The following is an 11,502-nucleotide window of genomic DNA, read 5'->3' as shown; positions in this document are numbered from 1 at the left end:
CTTTATGTGGGCTATGTGAAGCTGGCACCCCCAAATGCAAATTTTTTTTTTCAAACCTGTCTGGTTCGATTGCCCAAGGTTAGTCCAGGATAGCTCAAGATTTTTTTTCGCTAGCCCACCCTTAGTTTTAAAATTATAACGGAATTATTTTTTTTTTTCACCTCGAAAATCACAAAAAATAACTTTTTTTTTCAGTGTAAAAATTGTTGGTTTTGCACTGTGGTTCGTTTGCCCAACGTTAGCCCAGGATAGATCAGCTTTTTTTTCTTGATTGCACTATTTTTTCAAAAGATACAACAAAAAACTTTTTTTCATATCAGAAACCGAAAAAATCCTGTGAAAAAATCTCTAGTTTAAAACCGTGGTTTGTTTGTCCAAGGTAAGCCTAGGATAGCCCAACTTTAATTTTTGCTATCCTACGCTTAGTTTAAAAATTATAGAAGAATTAGTTTTTATTCACAACACCAAAAAAAAAAAGTACGTTTACACCTCAGTGACCTTTTTTAAATTTATAATTAAGAACAATTAAATCCACTGGTGTTTGCATTGTAAAATATATCCAAATATTTTTCAAAAGTAACAATAAATATAAAATGGTGTGAAGTAGTTTCTTTTTAAAAACACGAAAAAAAATCTTTTTTTTTCAAATAACCAACCTCTTAAAAATCAAAATTTTTTTTTTTTTTTAGTGTAAAAATTATCCTTTTTCCATTTTTTCTAAATTAACCATGCCAATTCCAACAAATTTCATCACTTTTTTTCGTTAGCCCACCCTTAGTTCAAAAGTTATAACAAAAAAACTTTTTTCAATATACCAACCTACTAAAAATCAAAATCTGAAAAATGATAATTTTTACACTGAAAAAAACAAATTTTGGTTTTTAGTAGGTTGGTATTTTGAAAAGAGTTTTTTTTTCTTAACTAAGGGTGGGCTAACGAAAAAAGTGATGTTATTTGTTGGAATTGGCATGGTTAATTGAGAAAAAATGGAAAAAGGAAAAAAACAAATTTTGATTTTTAGTAGGTTGGTATTTTGAAAAAAGTTTTTTTTTTATAACTTTTGAACTAAGGGTGGGCTAACGAAAAAAAATCTTGGGCTATCCTGGGCTAACCTTGGGCAATCGAACCAGACAGACAGGTTTAAAAAAAACTGCATTTGGGGTGCCAGCATCACATAGCCCTTTATGTGGGGAAGAACTAAAATTATATACTCGTCTTCTTTTTTTTAAACAAGAAAATTAAATTTTAATCAAACTGTATTAAAAATGCAAAAATGCATTTTAAAAAAGAAAGAAATTTTTTGTGTCTGTATTAAGGGTTATCGCTACCTGAAAAAGTATCTACATACCTATATAAAACTATTTTGGTTCAGAAAAATCTTGTATTTTTTTTTTCGAAGTAAAATGTATGAATTACACGGTGTAACACTCAAAATATACGCGGGCGGAGACCTATCAGGTTTTGTAGAGCTGGTCGCACTGAATACGAAACGGTATTTGAAAATCCCCTAACACCCCCAAAATCTGGAGTTACGGGCAAAAAACGGTTTTTTGGACCTTCACCCATTGAAAAAATTCTAGCTTCGACAATTTTTTACCCATTTTCGATTTTTTTACAGTTTCTGATAGAAGATAAATATACCTTTATAACAATGTATAAAACATGTAACTCGGTTAAACCACTTAGAATTTATAAGATGTCAAAGTTCAAAAATTCAATTTTTTTTTTGTCATTTGCCCAACTTCGGCATCAATTTAAAGTATATGTTTTCAAAAAAACATGCTATTTAAAAAATATATTCTAAAACTATATCTATTTCCCAATTGATCGAGGTATTTTTTATGAAAATCACTTCAAAATTGGCTTAGAAAAAAAAAATTTTCGATTTCAACCCAGATACAGAAATTCGAACTTTTAGGTATAGAACAAAAATGTTGTTTCGGCACGTAGTAGGATAAGTTGGGCGCCAGGATTTGATGAAAGGTTTTTGTAGAGGAGCTCAATACAAACATTTTTTTTCTTTGGAAGGGGGGTCTATCTCCCCCCGTTTAGGTGGGAGGGGCATTTTTCTAAAAAAAAATTATTAAAAAACAACGGCAACACTTACAGTAATAAATGATACCATTTCCAAAAGGCAAAATTGTGCATTTGATTTTAATTTTTAAATCAATATAATATTCACAATAGTTTTTGAAATAATCGATTTCAAAGTTAAAAATAGGGGAAAAAAATTTTTTAAAACTCATTTTATACTATTTTTGGCCAGACTGTGAATTTTAGAAAATAAATTACTTACACAGAAAACTGCCTCAATTAATTCCCTATCGAACAGTGAAAACTATATGTTTCTATGTCTTCTAGTTATTGAGAAAATTGAAAAATAAAAACAAATAAAAACAAAAAATATTTTGAAAAAAGAAAAATCTGTTAAAATAATTTTTCAATTTTCCCAAAAACTAGAAGACATAGAAACATATAGTTTTCACGGTTCGATAAGGAATCAATTGAGGCAGTTTTCTGTTTAAGTAATTTATTTACTAAAATTCACAGTCTGGACAAAATAGTATAAAATGAGTTTTAAAAAAAATTTTTTCCCCTATTTTTAACTTTGAAATCGATTATTTCAAAAACTATTGTGAATATTATATTGATTTAAAAATTAAAATCAAATGCACAATTTTGCCTTTTGGAAATGGTATCATTTATTACTGTAAGTGTTGCCGTTGTTTTTTAATAATTTTTTTTTATTTTGATAATTTGTTTTTAGAAAAATGCCCCTCCCACCTAAACGGGGGGAGATAGACCCCCCTCCCAAAGAAAAAAATGTTTGTATTGAGCTCCTCTACAAAAACTTTTCATCAAATCCTGGCGCCCAACTTATCCTACTACGTGCCAAAACAACATTTTTGTTCTATACCTAAAAGTTCGAATTTCTGTATCTGGGTTGAAATCGAAAAATTTTTTTTTCTAAGCCAATTTTGAAGTGATTTTCATAAAAAATACCTCGATCAATTGGGAAATAGATATAGTCTTAGAATATATTTTTTTAATAGCATGTTGTTTTGAAAACATATGCTTTAAATTGATGCCGAAGTTGGGCAAATGACAAAAAAAATTGAATTTTTGAACTTTTACATCTTATAAATTCTAAGTGGTTTAACCGAGTTACATGTTTTATACATTGTTATAAAGGTATATTTATCTTCTATCAGAAACTGTAAAAAAATCGAAAATGGGTAAAAAATTGTCGACGCTAGAATTTTTTCAATGGGTGAAGGTCCAAAAAACCGTTTTTTGCCCGTAACTCCAGATTTTGGGGGTGTTAGGGGATTTTCAAATACCGTTTCGTATTCAGTGCGACTAGCTCTACAAAACCTGATAGGTCTCCGCCCGCGTATATTTTAAAACCTCATTTTTGTAACACCGTGTTATTGTCAAAATTTGACCAGCAATAAGATTTCACTTCACATAGTTTGTGAAAAAATAGATAATAATATCACCATTATTATATTTATGATGAGTAATCACTTTCAGAAATTTTTTTTTTTATTTTTTTTTTTTTTTTCATTTTAAAGAAGTAAGTAAGAAAAAAAACACTTAAAATATTAATAATAGTTTTCGTAGAATCTACACTAAAATTTTTAACAGTGTAGAATTTTGCAAAGGGCGTAAAGAAAGATTTACTGTCCCCTAATCCAGATTTTGGGGGTGTAATGAAAATTGTAGATACCATTTCGAAATCAGTGCGACAAGCCCTACAAAATGTCCTTTTGGATGGACCGAACCATTTTAAACTTCGAATTTACAGTTTTAGGAATTAATTTTCAATTATTTCAAATAACTGTTCACATTATGAGAAAAAATAATTTCTCTAAAACGGTTACTACCTTAAAATGAAAACAAAATAATGATAGCAAGGCCTTGCCGGTAATTATTTTTTTTTTAACCATTAGTAAATGTTCATTCCATGGAATCGTTATGTTGGACTTCCCTATAATTGCCTATATAAACGGTTATTTTACAAACTCATTTTATCAGAATGAATCAGTAAAATTCTCTGCTCAAATTAATAATGAACTTTGTCTTAGCTAGTTTTGTCGTAGGTTTTAGGTTAAGGTTTTGAAACTGTTGTGAACAACCTACGAATATTTTTTTTCTTACACATACTTTAAATTTTTAATATAAAACTTTGTACGCAACCTAAAAAACCAAACCAAAACCAAAGAAATTAAATATCTCACTTTGTTGTGAGTTCAAATTCATTTATCAAGTTGTTGCTCTAATTAAGTGAAAACCAAAAATTATTCCTATAAATCGGGCTGTAAAAGCAGGCGCAACTTCAAAGTCAAAAGAAAAATTACTATTCAAGTGTTCCGATTTTCTGAAAAATGACAAAAAGTGTTTTTCAAGAACGATTTTTTTTTAATTATACAGGGTTATTCGGGAGGAATGTCCCAAAAAGCTAGAACGTGAAGGTTGGGTCGAGACAAAAAAAAACTGACTGGGGGAGTAGGAATAGACCCCTATTCCCCCCGTTTAGCCGGGAACTAATTTTTTCTTGTAATTCAGTACTAATTCAGTTTTAAAAAAAACGCTCTTATTTGTTTTTAAACAAAAACAGAAAACTGGATCCAAAAATATCTTGTAATTTGTTTAAGTGCCTCTCTTGTCTTAATAAGGGGGAATAGCCCCCCTCCCATACGATTTTTTTCTTGTCTTGACCAAACCTACACGCTCTAGCTGTTCGGGACATTCCTCTTCCTGAATCACCCTGTATAAGTGCATGATCCATAATTTGTTCCATATTCGTGTATTTTGCTGGGGGAAATCATCTATGTTATCTTAGTTAAATATTAATTTTTCAGTATTTTTTCTCGTTTTAAAGAATTTTGATATATTTGGCTTTGAAGATTGATTCTATAAGTAAAATTTTAACTTTTTAAAGTGAACACGTGGCCGATATTGCATTTTATTGACGATTTTTTACCTTAAATATTATTTTTATGTTTCACATTAAAAATTTAAACATTAAAATTGGCAGCGTAGTTAAAAATACTTAACATATGTTGTGTTAATAATCACCAATTTATGTTTTATTGAGTAAAAAATGTTAGTTCGAGAAAGTATCCGTTTTTAAAGATAACAATACATTTACTTTACCTAAAAATTTTATAATCGAAATTCTACGAAAATGTGAAAGAATAAAATTCCATAAAGCCTAATTGACTTAAAATTAACAAAAATTAGTAACTTTAACTAATATACACACTAGGGAGTCTACAAAATTCGACTACATTATGAGGACTTAATCCATCCCAGGGCAATTCTCTTCTTTTCCCTAAAATTCAATTCCTTTTAAATGAAATTCTTTTCTCTCTTAACAACACCAACTCCCTCTATTTGGATTTTTTTGATAAATTAAAGAAACAAGCTGAGATAAATCTTGAAAATTTGCCAAGACCCATCACAGAAGATGAATACACACTCATTAAAGCAACTGGATGTACATCTCTACTGCAATAACTCAGTGCAACAGTCAAGTTTTTCTATTTTTTTTTCTTCTAATTTTGTAATGAGCAAAAGGGGTTTCCTTGTGCAACAACCCTTCTGTCTGTCCGTTGGCCCCCAATTGAGTGCTCTTTAAATAAGCTGAAATAATTTCTATAGCTTACCTTCATTGTTGGTGTATAGATTTTATTTTTATGTATAAAAAGAAGTTGTATAAATATTCAATACGGGAATTCTCAATTGTGGTATACACTCCGTGTCACTTTTTCTTGTAATTTATACGTGGAATATGTATGTCTATGCGGATCTGATAAATTTTTTTTTACATGGCCAACAGCTCTTTCTTTTCCAAATAGTACCTATTAGGTCCTTGAACTAACTTCTTAAAAAAAAAAAACGTTTTGCTAAACTGTACAAAAAAATGGCGCTCATCAAATTCGAAAAAGACACGAGTCATTTGCGACAAGACGTGCCTCAAGACATACTCTCTGGGTTTTAAAAAATCATTTTATTATTAATGCATTTGCTTTCCATTACAATAAAAAAAAAAATATATTTATTGCAAATAAAAAAATTTGCATTCAAAAAAATTCTTACCTATTAAAACTAAAAAATATTTGCATTAAAAAAAAAATGTATTGCAACAGAAAAATATTTGCATTGAAAAAAAAAATGTATTGCAAATAAAAATTCAATGCAAAATGTGTGCATTAAATATTTTTTTAATACTCTTCGAATGTCTTACAATTTTAACTTTTTGACCATACATGTCAAGAAGTCAAATTTGTAAGAAATTCGACAAGTATTAAAAAAAAATATTTGATGAACACATTGTGCATTAATTTTTTTTTTTAATGCAGAATATTGCAAAAAAAAAATTTTTTTCAACGCAAAATATTTTTATTTTCAATGCAATTTTTTTTCATTTGCAATAAAATTTGTTTTTTTTAATGCAAATATTTTTAGTTGCAATAAATATTTTTTTTTTCAATGCAAATATTTTTCAGTCGCAATAAATAATTTTTGTTTTACTGCAAATTTTTTATTTGCAATATATAGTTTTTTTTTTCAATTTGAAATGCATTTTGTTTAAATTGATATTTTTACAACGCTCTGCTCTCAATTGACCTATTGAATTTCAACGAAATTTTGTATACAAAAGATTTTTTATATAAATATAAAAATATTAAAATTAAATTAAATTTTCAAAAAAATATGTTTGCACAAAGAAAGGTTGAAAATTTTTCCCGAAAACGTGTTTCGAATTTTTTTTAAATTTCAAAATGCAACTTCAATCTATCGATCATGAGTGTAATGTGAATTTCTATCAACGCCATCATCATCCGGCAATATGCGCTAGAGAATGTACCTAACTATCCTCAGGATATGTAAAATTCAAAGGATTTATTAATATCTGAAATAAGGATGCTTTTTTGATGATGGTATAGGTTCCGACACATTTCTAACCACATATACATAACTTCATATATGTATATGTTTGTATGAGTCTATCTATATTCTATATATTTTCTACTCACATGATTACGAAAGTGCACTCTTTGCCACCAAAGATGTATGAAAGCTTTCAAGGCATACAGGAAATGTGTTTGTAGGAGTGTTGGAGGGCATTAAGTTTCACTATGCAATGACAAGTTTGAATATAACTTTTTGTGTATTTTTTCATTTTTTGTTGTGGTGTTACGTGAACATGTGATTTGTTTGTCAAAATATTCCCGCACACTTCCGTTTCGTTTCCCGCTATTTGTACAATAAATGTCATATTTATGAATATGAAGGATTTAATATTCAAAAATGAAAATGTTGAAATATAAGAAAGGATATTGTGGTGTTGTATGAACAACACATGAGATTTTGTTTTTATTTGCAAAAAAAATTCTTATAAAACTGAAAAGGATTGAGATGTTATTTTTGTAATTTTAGTTTGTTATACGTTTTTGATTGAAGGTTATTGTAACCTCTAAGAATATATGAAATGGATTATGAAAAAGGGATTTTAGTTAAATTAACTTAAATAAAATCCTTTAATATTCTCTCATATGGACAACTTAAATATGTTTCCCTCGTAGGTGGTATTTGTTTTGAAATTGTATCCGGTGTGATGATATTGCTGATGTTTTTTCAGTATAAATGGTTGACTGGAATCTAATTTTATTATTTTAGAATTTGCATTATATTTGCATAATACTCTCTTGTGTGCATGCAAATTTGTACAAGTTACATTGCATTGACATTGCAACAACGTCAGCTTGGTATTTTATTTTTGTTTTATTTAGATTGAGCTTTTGTTTATGATGAAATCCCTCCATAAACAAGCTCAATTGAAGCATTCAGATTGTAGAATAACAAGGTGTCAAGTAAATTTACTCATAAATCTGTTATTTAAAGCCTAGTTTATTTATTTTAAAGTACTAGTTTAAAAATTTTTATTTACAAGTAGGTATGTATCCTAAGTTGAAGCTTCTGTGTGACCTGCACAGGTTATATTCAGGTCACACCAGAATTTCTAATGATCAGTTTAATCACAGTTAATCGTAGAAAAGTCATAAAAACTTCATTATGAATTTTTGTATTAAAATTGAAAAAAAAAAAATGTTACGCATACACCATGGTGACTCTTCGATATAATATTGGGAAACGCTGTATATTTGTGAATTGTCTATTAAAAATTAAGATTGAGGAATCAAATGAAAGAAGATTTCAAAACCTATTTCAATAAAACAAGAGTGAAGTTGTAAAAAAATATGTATCTGTGAATAGGTACGTGAGTTGCATTTAAATACTGCAAGTTTTATCTGCCACTTTGAAAAGGGTTAAGTGGATAGAAACCACAATTTTATGGTTTATTTAATGGTTGCTCAAAACTATTAAAGAATTTTTCATCTTAGAATAAAGCTGCTTGATAGCTATTTATATAATGAGTTAAATTTTTTTTTAAATATTAAAGGCAACAGTTACAAGCGTATGTTTTATTATGTCGTTTTCGATTGGTTTCACTCAAGGATTCACTGATTCTGAAATCGAATTAAACAGTTTGAATCGCTCCCACTCAATTCTGAAATTACATATCTGTATTGGTGAATAGTCAAATTTTTTGATTTTCTACTAGGAAATTTGGTTTGACGTTTAATTATTTAAATATTATGTCATTGGGCACGTTCAGGAAATATTAGGGACTAGATATTTAGGCAACGTCATTTTCTGAACGGAAATTTGAGTGAATTGACTAAATTAGTTTGGATGTTATTCTATTGTCAAATTTCGAAATTTATTTAAGAATTTTACCGGTCGCATGGGTAAGACACCAAATTTTACTTAACTGTAATGAATAAATAAAATTAATTATAACCGATAAATGCACTTTTTAGTTGTTTTTCACACAAATACATTTAATTTTGCTAAATTAATTCTTTAATTTAAAACAATCTGCTGTCATGTTGACAAAAAAAACTTTCCTAAATTTTTAGGGAAAATTTTCTTGCCTAACTTTCCAGTCAGCTTTCCAATAAAATTACCTAAATTGGAAGGATTTTTTTTGACAGCTGACCAATCAGAGACCGAGAAATTACCTAAATATTTAGTCCCTAACGTTTCTGAACCTGCCCATTTTCGATTGGTTTCACTCAAGGATTCACTGATTCTGAAATCGAATGGAACAGGTCAAATAATCGCTTCCACTCAATTCTGTTTTTGTGTTTGTGTGTTTTTCTGTGAAATTTCAAATGTCAAATATTTATATTAATTCATTTTTCTCTCAAGCGAATTGTTTTAAATTGTTAAAAAATGGTAATTTTCAAGAAATAAATGGGGAAGTTTGTTTCCAAAACATTTTAAGTAAGGCCTAGTACATACTTTTGAAGCAAGTCGTGAAGTGAATTCATACAATTTTTGTTTGTTTTCAATTTTCAAATTATTTTTTTTCGAAAAATATATAAGGAGAGTAGATTTAAGTGAAAGAGATTCCCGTACATTTTTCACAGGAACGTTCACGGGCGACCAAAAAAAATGTATGGATTCACTTCACGACTTCGTTCACCAAGTACATATGTACTAGGCTTAAGTTTGAAAATTAATTAAAAACCTTACTTTACAAAAATTTATTTCAAAAAATAAAAAAAAAAACTTTGATTGAGTGATTAATTTGACTTTTAAATATTCAAGTATTAGTGCTTCTTGAGTGAATTCCGATTTTAAATCGAGAAGAGAATTTCTCTTCTGATAATCATTTTTATCAAAAAAATACAACACCGACTTCCATGGGTCAAAACTGGGTTTTATGGTTTTTCTATCAGTTTCTATGGCAATAACTGGACGAAATGGGACCACACTGCAGGCACCAGCTCCCCAATACAGAAAGAATTATCAATTTTGGTTCACTTAGTCCAAAGTTATGAGGTAACAAACATAAAAAAAAAATACAGCCGAATTCAATACCTCCTCCTTTTTGACAGTCGGTAAAAAGCATTTTGGCTGTCATTTTCATGCCAATAAAACAGTTTTAGAATACTTCTAAATGCTTCCGGACGCTTCTGGGACTTCCAATCGAAAACGACATTAGTGATTTTTAGTGAATTCTGTTTTGAAATCCAAAACCCCTTTTATCAAGTAAGAAACCCTATACTACAGATCTTAATCATTTCAGTCCTTCTGTATGGGACGGAGATATGCCCATCGACAATAACGGATGAAAACCTTCTGGGTTGCTTATATGACAGATTGATTCTTTGAGTTATTTTAGAACTAGTGAGCACTAGTGGAAGAGCAGATTTAACAATTACCTAGTCAGACCTTACAGAATCATCGACCTTAACCTTAAAATACTGTAGCTGAGCAGGCTTGATGTGGGGCACAAAGAGCGTATGGACGCACCAGCAGTATCAGTTTTTGCATTCAACCCCAATTGACAAACTGACAAAAGTTTTCATCTCAAGTTTCTTACTTAAATTTACTATTCAACCTCAACCAACTTAATGCGGACAACTGGAAGTACCGAGCTGACTGCAAAGGCTTGTTTTTGGAGGACTTTGTCTATCCTCTTAAGTAAGTTACTTCGTTAGTACCTATATCAAAAATGAAAACCTAATATAGCTTTCAAGTTAGTTGGTAACGAAAGAAAACATAAAAGATATTTCAAAAATCAAAAGGTTTCTAATTTGCATAGCCGTAACGTAGATTACCTAATTCATATTCATAAAATAAATTCCCTTCCACATCAAATTCATTCAGGAATTTTTTTTACACTTTTCCAGTACTTCGGTTCTTCCGTTATAGTCTGTTAAATTATTTAATTAAGTAATGCCTTAACCATTTCTATAAAGCACAAAAACCACTTGCTAGAAGTATAAGTCTTCGCTCGTCGTTAACATTATTCTGATGCCCCACATAATATCCAAGTTTAAGCATTTTTCCTCACCTCTATACGTCAATCCCTTTCAATTAACTCTCTTACATATTTAGTCAAGCAGTTAACTTTATTGACCTTCCACTTGCCAACTCAACTTGCACTACACAACATAATAGGTTAAATCGATAAATGTACAACAATATGCATATAACCGAAACACTTGCATACTCTCAAGCCAGTTCATATCTACAATAATAGTGTGAGCAGCAGTATAATAGTGATGACTTTAATGCCCAGGCAGGCATATGGTTAGATATGTCAATTTCAATCTGATGACGACCGACACTTAAGTCTCTCACTCACACTCTCTCTCCGTCTCTATACATCTACACAATAATGAATTTCTGTACTAACCCCAATCAGAAGCCATCTGGCCGAGCACTTTTATCTGTGCAACTGGGTCGTATGCAAATCCTGAAAATCCCCTACTTAACAGCTTGGTATTATGAGGCTCCTTTTCACTGGGATATAGACACAACGGAATCAAATGTGCCGAAGGATACAGTCATTCATGTTCATTCATTTACATTGTACACACTATGCTATATGCACCTGAGCCTGAGCTGGCTTCG

The 11,502-nt window shown here is 29.8% G+C and overlaps 1 protein-coding gene across 1 annotated transcript in view; it reads right to left on the bottom strand.

The window, feature by feature from the left end:
* The window catches only part of LOC129910628 (potassium voltage-gated channel protein Shaker), a 302,087-nt gene that overhangs the window by 257,150 nt on the left and 33,435 nt on the right, over positions 1–11,502 (bottom strand). The gene's annotated exons all lie outside the window — the stretch shown is intronic.

Source organism: Episyrphus balteatus, chromosome 2, assembly GCF_945859705.1.
Source record: "Episyrphus balteatus chromosome 2, idEpiBalt1.1, whole genome shotgun sequence".
Lineage (NCBI taxonomy): Eukaryota > Metazoa > Arthropoda > Insecta > Diptera > Syrphidae > Episyrphus > Episyrphus balteatus.
Note: the sequence above shows the minus strand (reverse complement) of the source record. Positions and strands in the feature narration are given on the sequence as shown.